We start from the raw sequence: 10414 nt of genomic DNA, 5'->3' as shown, positions 1-10414 counted from the left end.
TGGGGTGATTTCTATTATACTCTCTTCTCATTTTGGTTATATTTAAGTTTTTCTATCATAAAAAACTTTTTATGGGGCACCTGGGTGGCTCAGTCAGTAGATCATGTGACTCTTAACTTTTTAAAATGTTAATGTTTATTCATTTTTGAGAGGGGGGTGGGGCGCAGAGGGAGAGAGGGAGACACAGAATCCGAAGCAGGCTCCAGGCTCCGAACTGTGAGCCCAGAGCCCGACACGGGGTTCAAACTCACAAACTGTGAGATCATGACCTGAGCTGAAGTCGGACGCTTAACCGACTGAGCCACCCAGGTGCCCCTAGAGCATGTGACTCTTGATCTGAGGGTTGTGAGCTCAAGCCTCACACTGGGCGTGGAGATGACTTTAAAATAAAAATTAAAAACGTTTTTAAAATTTTTGTTAGTGTTTATTTATATTTGAGAGAGAGAGAGAGAGAGAGAGAGAGAGAGAGAGAGACAGTGTGCTAGCAGGGGAGGGTAGAAAGAGAGGAGACAGAATCTGAAGAAGGCCCCAGGCTCTGAGCTGTCAGCACAGAGCCTGATGCGGGGCTCAAACTCACAAACCGTGAGATCATGACCTGAGCTGAAGTTGGATGCTTAACCGACTGAGGCACCAGGCTCCTCTGTTTAAAAAAAGTTGTATACTTGGGGTGCCTGGCTGACTCAATCAGTAAAACATGTGACTCTTGATCTCAGGGTTGTAAGTTTGAGCCGCATGTTGGGTGTAGAGGTTACGTTTAAAAAAACAAATAAATAAATAAAATTTAAAAAATTAAATTAAATTAAAAAGTTGCATACTTTAAGAAAAAAAAAAAAGGATCCTGAAATGAGCCTGACCCTTCACACACAGTTTGTAAATTTCTGCAAACTAGATTTGTGTTTGTCTTCTCTCTACCATCTGGCAATGACCTGTTCGTTCACTGGGAAAACACAGAGAAACCATGGCAGATGCTAGCTCTCAATGGCATAGGCTGGAAGGGTCAGGGATGGGGCAAGACTTCCCTGTGTCTGGCCAATTAGATAGTTTTAAGTGGTTGAAATATCCCAAGTCCAAAAACAAAAAACAAAAATAAATGACTAAGGACAAATGCTGAATTTGAATGTAAGCAGGAACAAATGCAACTTTGTATCCCATCGATCCCACGCAGAGGAAAGAAATTAACCAGCAGAGAAAAGAAATTAACCTAAGTTTTGAACATAGTGTTCAGAGTGTACATCCTTAATGGAATATATTCTTTTTTATTTTAAAGTTTGTTCACTTATTTTGAGAGAAAGAGAGTTCCAGTGTGTGTGCCCACGTGAGCGGGGGCGGGGGCGGGGCGTAGGGGCAGAGAGAGCATCCCAAGCAGGCTCCATGCTAACGACACGGGGCTCAAACTCAAGAACCGTGAGGTCATGCCGTGGCCTGAGCCAGAATCAAGAGTCGAATGTTTAATTGACTGAGCCCCCCAGGCACGAGCTTCGTGGAACACATTCTAAGGCCAAAGATAACTACAAAGATATCTTGAACTTTACTTAGCAGATCTCTTGTAGTGGGATTTGTATTGTAATCCTGAAAATGTTTTATGTGCATCATTGGAAAGAGCAAACAAATGTATTTGGGGATGTTGGAAACCACTGTGTGAGAAGAGAAATGTGAATGTAGAATATGCAGGGAAGAGAAAGTACCTTGTGATGTTGGATTTGCATAGTCAAGTCAAGACTTAAAGCAAACGCTACGTGGATTTTCCAGTTCTGCCGCTAAAAAGGCCTGAAAAGCATCGACACTCCCGTAACTATGAGCACATCTAGCACCGAGCTCTTGGCTTCTAACTACCATTCTCCCCGATCAAGAACCAGAGGCTGCTCGAAGAAACGGCTGATCCTGAGCCTGCAGCCGGGAACGTACAAGGTGAGCCTTGCCAGTGGAGGGACAGACCCGTACATGTGATGAGTCAGGACACAGCATCATCTTGCTAATATTCTCGTCAAACATGTGTAAGCTGAATCCCATCGGGAGGAGACGGATAAGTATGGAATGTGGGACATTCTGCAAGACAGCTGGCCTTTATTTGATTGATTGATTGATTGATTGATTGATTTTTAAGGCTCATACTGCCCCTCCCCCACTGCTCCTTTATTTTTATTTTTTAATCAATGTCATGAGACACAAAAGCAGGAGGGAATGTTTTAGATCAGAGAAGATGAAGGGACAAGGCAATCGAATGCAGTTCATGATGAACCTTGATAGAATTCTAGATCACAGAAAAAAAAATAGCTATAAAACAGTTTGGGGACTACCAGAGAAATTTTTAAAAATCGGTGGAGGGGCACCTGGGTGGCTCAGTCGATTAAGCATCCGACTTCGGCTCAGGTCATGATCTCGTGGTTCGTGAGTTCAAGCCCCACATCAGGCTCTGTGCTGATGGCTCAGAGCCTGGAGCCTGTTTCAGATTCTGTGTCTTCCTCTCTCTGACCCTCCCCCGTTTGTGCTCTCTCTCTGTCTCAAAAATAAATAAACGTTAAAAAAATTAAAAAAATAAATAACAAATAAAAATTGGTGGCGCCTGGGTGGCTCAGTCGGCTAAGCATCCGACTTCGGCTCAGGTCATGATCTCATGACCCAGACGGGCTCTGCTGACGGCTCGGAGCCTGGAGCCCGCTTCAGATTCTGTGTCTCCCTCTCTCTCTGCCCCTTCCCAGCTCACACTCTGTCTCTCTTCATCTCCCTCTCAAAAATAAACAAACATTAAAACAAATCGATCGTAATGATGTATAATTCACGTAAAATAAAAGACACCCATTGTAAGTATACAGTTCCATGGGTTTGGTTTTTTTTAAGATTTTACTTTTTAAATATTTTTATTATTTTTTATAAAGCTCTTTTTTTTTTAGGTTTATTTATTATGAGAGAGAGAGACAGAGCACAAGCGGGGCGGGTGCAGAGAGATAGGGACAGAGAGAATCCCAAGCAGGCTCCGTCGCTATGTGGGGCTCAAATTTATGAACCGCGAGGTCAGGATGTGAGCCCAAGTCAAGAGCCAGACACATAACCAACCGAGCCACCCAGGTACCCCTAGGATTTTATTTTATTTTTATTTTATTTTATTTTATTTTTTAATTTTTTTTTCAACGTTTATTTATTTTGAGGACAGAGAGAGACAGAGCATGCACGGGGGAGGGGCAGAGAGAGAGGGAGCCCAGAGTCAGCTCTCAGCCCAGAGCCTGACGCGGGGCTCGAACTCACGGACCGCGAGATCGTGACCTGGCTGAAGTCGGACGCTTAACCTAGACTGCGCCACCCAGGCGCCCCTAGGATTTTATTTTTAAGTAATCTCTGCACCCAACGTGTGGTTTGAACTCACAACCCCGAGATCAAGAGTCTCACGCTCCACGGCCTGAGCCAGTCGGGCGCCCTGCAATTCTATGAATTTTGACAGTTTTACACCACCAGTCAAGCATCTAACATGTCCATCACCCCGAAACGGTTCCTGGTGCCACTGTGCTTTCAAGGCCCCCCTCACCCCAGGCAGCCACTCATGTGGCTTTTATCACTGTAGAGTGAAATTGAAATAATTTGAAATAATTTGAAATAATTCACTGTAGAGTGAATTGAAACGGGAAATGGAAATAAAGACTATAAATTAGAGGGTATTATTGAACGAACGCAAATTTTCTTAGTGATAGTGGCATTGCGATTACGGAGGAATGCGTTATTATTCTGAGGACATGTATGCTATGGTATTTAGGGGTGAGTTATCATATCGTTTGTAAGTTACTTTCTTTTTTTTAATTTGTTTTTAGTGTTTATTTATTTTTGAGAGAGACAGAGAGAGAGACAGAGCATGAGCGGAGGAGGGGCAGAGAGAGAGGGAGACACAGAATCCGAAACAGGCTCCAGGCTCTGAGCTGTCAGCACAGAGCCCGACGCGGGGCTTGAACTCACGGACCGTGAGATCATGACCTGAGCCGAAGTGGGCGCTCAACCGACTGAGCCTCCCAGGCGCCCCCAGATAGCGGCTTTCTTCCCGGGTCCTCATATATGGGGGCAAAGTAGCTAGGCAGCTCTGTGATCTCTTTGAATCGGGGCACTAACCCAGCTCATCGGGGCTCGGCCTACACGACCTAGCACTCTCCCAAAGGCTACGCCTCCTAAGACCATCACATCAGGGTTAGGGTTTCAACGTATGAATGGGGGCGGGGCGGGGGGAGTTCATAACACCTTCCTTCCCAGAGCCCCCTGGTTTGGACAAACGGATTTCTGACGATGGATTGGTCAGCCGAGTCCCCACCTGGGCAGAGAGGGGCTGCACACAGGCAGCCGGAAGCAAGCTGCTGGCCAGAGCCGCTGTGCCGGCCACGAGGGCGCGCTGAGCACACCTTACTGGGGAGCAGAGTTCATGGAAGGTCCAAGCTGTCTCCTGCTGGATCCGGCACCACATTCGGGCCAAGGCCACACTTCCTGTGGGCTCCTCCCAGCCAGCGACTGAGCAGCGGAGGCAGGCTCAGTCTGGCCAGATGTGGGGCTCCTCCCATGGGCACCCGGGCTTGGGACCCTACCCCCCGGCGGAAGGGGAACGGCACTGCGTCCGGGCCCTACCCAGCCCTCCTTCCTTCCCCTCGCCTTCCGCAAGGGTCCCACCTGACCTTTTCCGTGAAAGAGGACGGGGGCCAGGGTTGGCAGGGGCCAGAAACGCGTTCGGAAGCTGGTGTTTTGCTTCGCCTCGCTTATATGAAAGGGAGGAAGGGAAGGAAAAAGAATGGAAAGGCCCGCGCCGGACGGGTGGATGCATAAATTGGCTTACAGTCTACCGGCGAGATACCAGACCCCGGCTACACCGGCCAAGGCGGACGCACGTCACAGACGTCACGCTGACCAAAACAGAAGGTAATCTACGAAGGATGTGTATAGAGTGACACATCTATAGGAAACATTACAAATAGGCAAAACCCCATGTTTGTAGTCTTAGTGGGTTTCTGACTAGTTAGTCAAGATGTGAAAACAAGAAGAGTGACACATACCTAATTCAGGATAGTTGTCAAGAAAGAAGGGAGGGGAGGGAGGAAGCTATGAGGCTAGGTGATGGGCCCAAGGCTTAACGTCTGCCTGGGCCTCCTCGGCCCCCACTCTGCTGGATTTGCAAGGTCTATACAAGGGTTAATAATGTTCCCGACCAAAGGCTTCTCTCTCAAAGGGCGAGGGCTTTCTAAGCTGGCCTAGTCGCGGTATCACCCCACTAGCTTTCAGTTCTCCGGTAACGAGCAGCCCTCAGGACCCGCTCCTGGGGCCCGTGCGTGTGCAAAGCGGGCCTTTTTTAAAAAAAAATTTTTAGTGTTTATTTATTTTTGAGAGACAGAGACGGAGTGCGAGTGGGAGAGGGGCAGAGAGAGAGGGAGACACGGGATCCGAAACAGGCTCCGGGCTCCGAGCTGTCGGCACAGAGCCCGACGCGGGGCCCGAACCCACGAACCGTGAGATCATGACCTGAGCCCAAGTAGGACGCTTAACCGACTGAGCCACCCAGGTGCCCCAAAGCGGGCATTTTAAAGATATACACATTTAAGCAAAGAATCGGCTTAAGACGAGTCAGAAAGAAGCAAGGAAGCTTCCTGTCATGCCTTCCTTCCGCTGCCTCTCTCTTTCTCCATCCTTCACTTTATTCCTTCTTTCCATTCTCCCCGCCCTGGAGCCTTCCTCCGGTCCAGTTGTGATGGCGACATAAGCCACCCCACCGTATTACATTTTGTTGCAATTCTCTGTTGACGTGCCTGTCGTCCTTCTTTAAGCAAGTCAGCTCAACCTGGGGCACCTGGGTGGCTCAGTCGGTTAAGCATCCGACGTGTGGTTCTTGGCTGCAGCCGTGATCTCACGGTTCGTGAGTTCGAGCCCCGCATCGGGCTCTGCGCTGACAGTGCGGAGCCTGCTTGGGATTCTCTCTCCCTCTCTCTCTGTCTCTCTCTGTCTCTCTCTCTCTGTGCCCCTCCCCCGCTCACGCTGTCTCTCTTTCTCTCTCAAAATAAAATAAATAAACTTAAAAAAGAATGATGGCCTAGCACATGCCACAACATGAACGATCCCTGAAAACATGATGCCGAGTGAGGAAGCCAGACATACACGAAACCCATTGAATTATACACTTTAAGTGAGTGAATGTTATGGCACGTGAGTTATATTTCGATAAAGATGTCAAAAAGAAACTTCTTGTTTGGCTGGGTCCCAAAGGCAAGCTCCCTTTAAAAGCGGGGACCTCTCACAAGCTGTATTCCTCTTTCCGACCTACCCCGGCAAATCCCAATTGTCACTCTCCTCGCATTCTTTTCGCTCCAAGTGAGTAACGGAGGCCAGCCTGTGTTCAAAGAGGCTTGGATCGGGCTCCACCTTTTGTGGGGAGGGTGTCAAAGAACTTGGAGGCATGTTTGTTGGTTTTTTTTTTTTTTTTCTCTCTGTCTGAAGTTTATTTATCTGCTTTGAGAAAGAGAAAGAGCTGGAGAGGGGCGTAGAGAGAGGGAGAGTGACGCAGCCCCAAGCAGGTTCCGTGCCGTCAGCACAGAGACCGACCCGGGGCTCGAGCTCACGAACTGCAAGGCCGTGACCCTCAGCGGAAATCCAGAGTCCGATGCTTAACTGACTGAGCCACCCAGGCAGCCTGGAGGCATGGTTTTTTTTTTTTTTAATTTTTTTTAATGTTTATTTATCTTTGAGACAGAGAGAGACAGAGCATGAGCAGGGGAGGGGCAGAGAGAGAGGGAGACACAGAATCTGAAACGGGCTCCAGGCTCCGAGCTGTCAGCACAGAGCCCGATGCGGGGCTTGAACTCGCGAACTGTGAGATCATGACCTGAGCCGAAGTCGGACGCCCAACCGACGGAGCCACCCAGGCGCCCCTGGAGGCATGTTTTAAAGGCATCACACTTCCTCTGCCCCACATATGTTCCAAATCTTTCCAGGCGGGAAATCACCGAGGGAGTGTAAACCAAGGACCCCATTGACGTGCACGCCTGCCCCGAGGTTACCTGTAGACTGACTGGGGTCCTGTGGAAAGGGACCGACACTGCTCTGTGTCAGGCCATCGCCCTGAGGGGACGCTGGGTTGCCCGGCCCTCTGACTTTTCAGAAGCGAAGCCAGAAATCTGCGCTTTATGGGAACTCTCCCAATCGTTCGGCTTAAAAAATTCTTTTAATTTAAAAAATTTAAATTTTTTATTATACAAATGAACTGCAGGCCCACGGGGAGGGGGGAGGCAAGGTTTCGGGGAATATGCTTTCGACTTTCTTTTTCTGTGCGTGTATCTGTTTTGTTTTGTTTTGTTCTCCATCTGCTTTATAAGCAGCTTTTATTATTTTTATTTTTTTATTAGTTTACTTGTTAATGTTTATTTTTGAGAGAGAGAGAGACAGAGCACAAACGGGGGAGGGGCAGAGAGAGAGGGAGACACAGAAAATCGAAGCAGCCTCCAGGCTCTGAGCTGTCAGTGCAAACTCCGATGTGGGGCTCGAATTCTCGAACCGTGAGATCATGGTCTGAGCCGAAGTCGGACGCTTAACCGACGGAGCCACCCGAGGGCCCCTATAAGCAGCTTTTAAAACAATATATTGGAGGGGGGCCTGGGTGGCTCCGTCGCTTAAGCGTCCCACCCTTGGTTTCAACTCAGGTCATGATCTCTTCGTGAGTTCGAGCCCCACATGGACCTCCGTGCTGCTCTGCACTGACAAGTATGGAACCTGCTTGGGATTCTCTCCCTCTCTGCCCCTCCCCAGCTCTCTCTCTCTCTCTTTCTCAAAATAAATAAACTTAAAAATAAGGAAATAAAACAATATATTGTAAACACCTTTCGATGTGACTAAGTATACTTCCTTGTTAATATTTCTGATTGTTGACATGGCATGTTGCTGTGCTAGGATGCATTTAATCAGCACCCTGCTATATCAGTAAGGGATAGCTTTGGATTTGAGGGCCCAAACCAGAAGGGTGCACGACAACAACGGCAGCACATGAATAAAATAATAGTGGCTTTAATAAGATAGAAGTTGAAATCTCATTCACATCGGGGAAGTCTAGAGGTAAGCAGTGCTGGGTTCCATATCATCTCTCTTGGCTCTGTCTCTCTCCCCACATTGCTTTTACCTCATGGTTCAATAACGCCGCCAGAGTGCCAGCCATCGTATCCACATTCCAGACAGCAGGAGGAAGGAAGGGACAAATCCTATGTCCCAGAAGTCATCTCCAACAGCTCCCTTTATATCTCATCGATGAGAACTTAGGTATACGCTCACAGATAGCTGCAAAGGAGGCTGGAAATAACAGCCTTGACTCTGGACATTCTGCACCCCTTTAGAAATCCTGGTGTCCAGAGGCCCCTGGGTGGCTCCGTCGGTTGGGCGTCCGACTTCCGCTCAGGTCATGATCTCACCGTCCATGGGTTCGAGCCCCGCGTCGGGCTCTGTGCTGACAGCTCGGAGCCTGGAGCCTGCTTTGGATTCTGTGTCTCCCTCTCTCTCTGCCGCTCCCCCCTTGAGCTCTGTCTCCATCTCTCTTGAAGGTAAATAAACATTAAAAAATTAAAAAAAAAGAAATCCTAGTGTGCAAACTGTGGCCTCTATTTTTTTTTTTTTCTTTTTAAGTAAGCTCTATGCCCAACGTGGGGCTTGAACTCATGACCCCGAGATCAAGAGTTGAGTGCTCTACCGACTAAGCCAGCCAGGCGCCCCTAACCTGTGGCCTCTAGATACCATTTTCCCCCCGAAAAGAATCCGGACTTTTCCAGACCTGGGGTACGAGCTGAGTACCAGCTGAGTCTGGAACATCTTAAACTAGAAAGCGAGGAAACTTTCAAAGTTGGTCATGGATTATGTGAAATAAAGCATCTCTCTTGTCAAGCAACTATTATTATAGCCTTTCTGTGCCACATAACCGACCCTAATCCTAACTGATATAGCAGTTTACCTTAAGAATGAGCCGCAGGATGCTTGCTTCGGCAGCCCATATACCAAAGTCGGAGCAATGCAGAGATTAGTATGGTCCCTGCTCAAGGATGGCATGCAGGTTCCTGAAGCCTTCCACTTCGTTCAAAAATTTTTTTTGGTGTTTATTTATTTTTGAGAGAGAGAGACACACGCAGAACGTGAAGCAGGCTCCAGGCTCCGAGCCGTCAGCACGGAGCCTGATGCAGGGCTCGAACCCGTGAACCGTGCGATCGTGACCTGAGCGGAGGTCGGACGCCCCACCGGCTGAGCCACCCAGGAGCCCCCCCCCCATTTTGTTTAAGAAGGCAGCTGCACTTGTAGCCCGCAGAACATAACATACAGAGAAGTTGAATCACTATGTTGCACACCTGAAACAAATGTAACATTATTACATGACTCGGTGCTAAATGCATGGTGCCTGCTGCAAGGATTCCTATTATTTGCACAAGTACCTCAAAGTCAAAACTGTTCAACATTGACCTTGTGATCGTACTTCCTCAAGGGCTCCTCCTCCAGGGTTCCCCGTCTGGTAAGTGGCTGCATCACCTTCCCAGCTGTCCACACCATGAACCAGGGCGTGGTCCTCTCCCAGGATCAGTCCAACCAATGGCCAACTCTCCCTCCCTCCTAAACACCCCCACTTTTGTCTCTTCTGGCCACCCGTACAGCTCCCCTCCCCCACTCTCATTCAGTCCCTATCCACCCTGCTTCCTGAGAGTCCTTTGCAAAGGCCGATCCCCTCCAGTCCCTCCTGCTCTCGACTTTCTAGAACTTTCTATGGTTTTTACAGAGAAGTGGGCCCTAAGACTTGCATGGTTCAGCTCTTGCCTAGGTCTCCTCACTCATCTTGGTCCCCCTTCTCTCCTTTCACACATGCAGTTCCCTCTGCCTGGAAACACTCCCTCCCCCCATCCCCCACTCTGGCGGCATTTGAAGGATCAGCTTGAGTTCACTTTTCCAAGGAAGCTGTATCCGATTCCTCTCTCCCTTTTCAAAAACTCTTTGGCCCAGCACACATTTCTTTTCTTTTCTTTTCTTTTTTTTTTAAAGATTTTATTTTTTAAGCAATCTCTACACCCAATGTGGGGCTTGAACTTACAACCACGAGGTCAAGAGTCACACACTCCACTGACTGAGCCAACCAGACACACTCCATTACTTTTTTTTTTTTTTTAATGTTTATTTATTTATTTTGAGAGAGAGCAAGCGAGCAGGGGAGGTGCAGAGAAAGGGAGGGAGAGAATCCCAAGCGGGCTTTGCACTATCGTTGCGGATCCCGATGCGGGGCTCAAACCCACAAACAATGACATCACGACCTGAGCTGAAATCAAGAGTCAGACGCTCAACCAACTGAGCCACTCAGGTGTCCCTCCCTCCATTTCTTTGTAAATAACAATCATGCACATGATTACATGGAAACATTTGTGGTTGTGCGTTTATTATCTGTCCACCC

At 48.3% G+C, this 10414-nt stretch overlaps 1 non-coding gene across 1 annotated transcript; it reads left to right on the top strand.

Moving 5' to 3' along the window:
* The first annotated feature begins 8962 nt into the window (after positions 1 to 8962).
* LOC123595537 lies at positions 8963 to 9064 on the top strand. Its single transcript, XR_006711226.1, has one exon. It is a non-coding gene; the product is annotated as a U6 spliceosomal RNA (small nuclear RNA).
* The last annotated feature ends 1350 nt before the right edge of the window (positions 9065 to 10414 follow it).

This window comes from Leopardus geoffroyi, chromosome X, assembly GCF_018350155.1.
Source record: "Leopardus geoffroyi isolate Oge1 chromosome X, O.geoffroyi_Oge1_pat1.0, whole genome shotgun sequence".
NCBI classification, from domain to species: domain Eukaryota; kingdom Metazoa; phylum Chordata; class Mammalia; order Carnivora; family Felidae; genus Leopardus; species Leopardus geoffroyi.
Note: the sequence above shows the minus strand (reverse complement) of the source record. Positions and strands in the feature narration are given on the sequence as shown.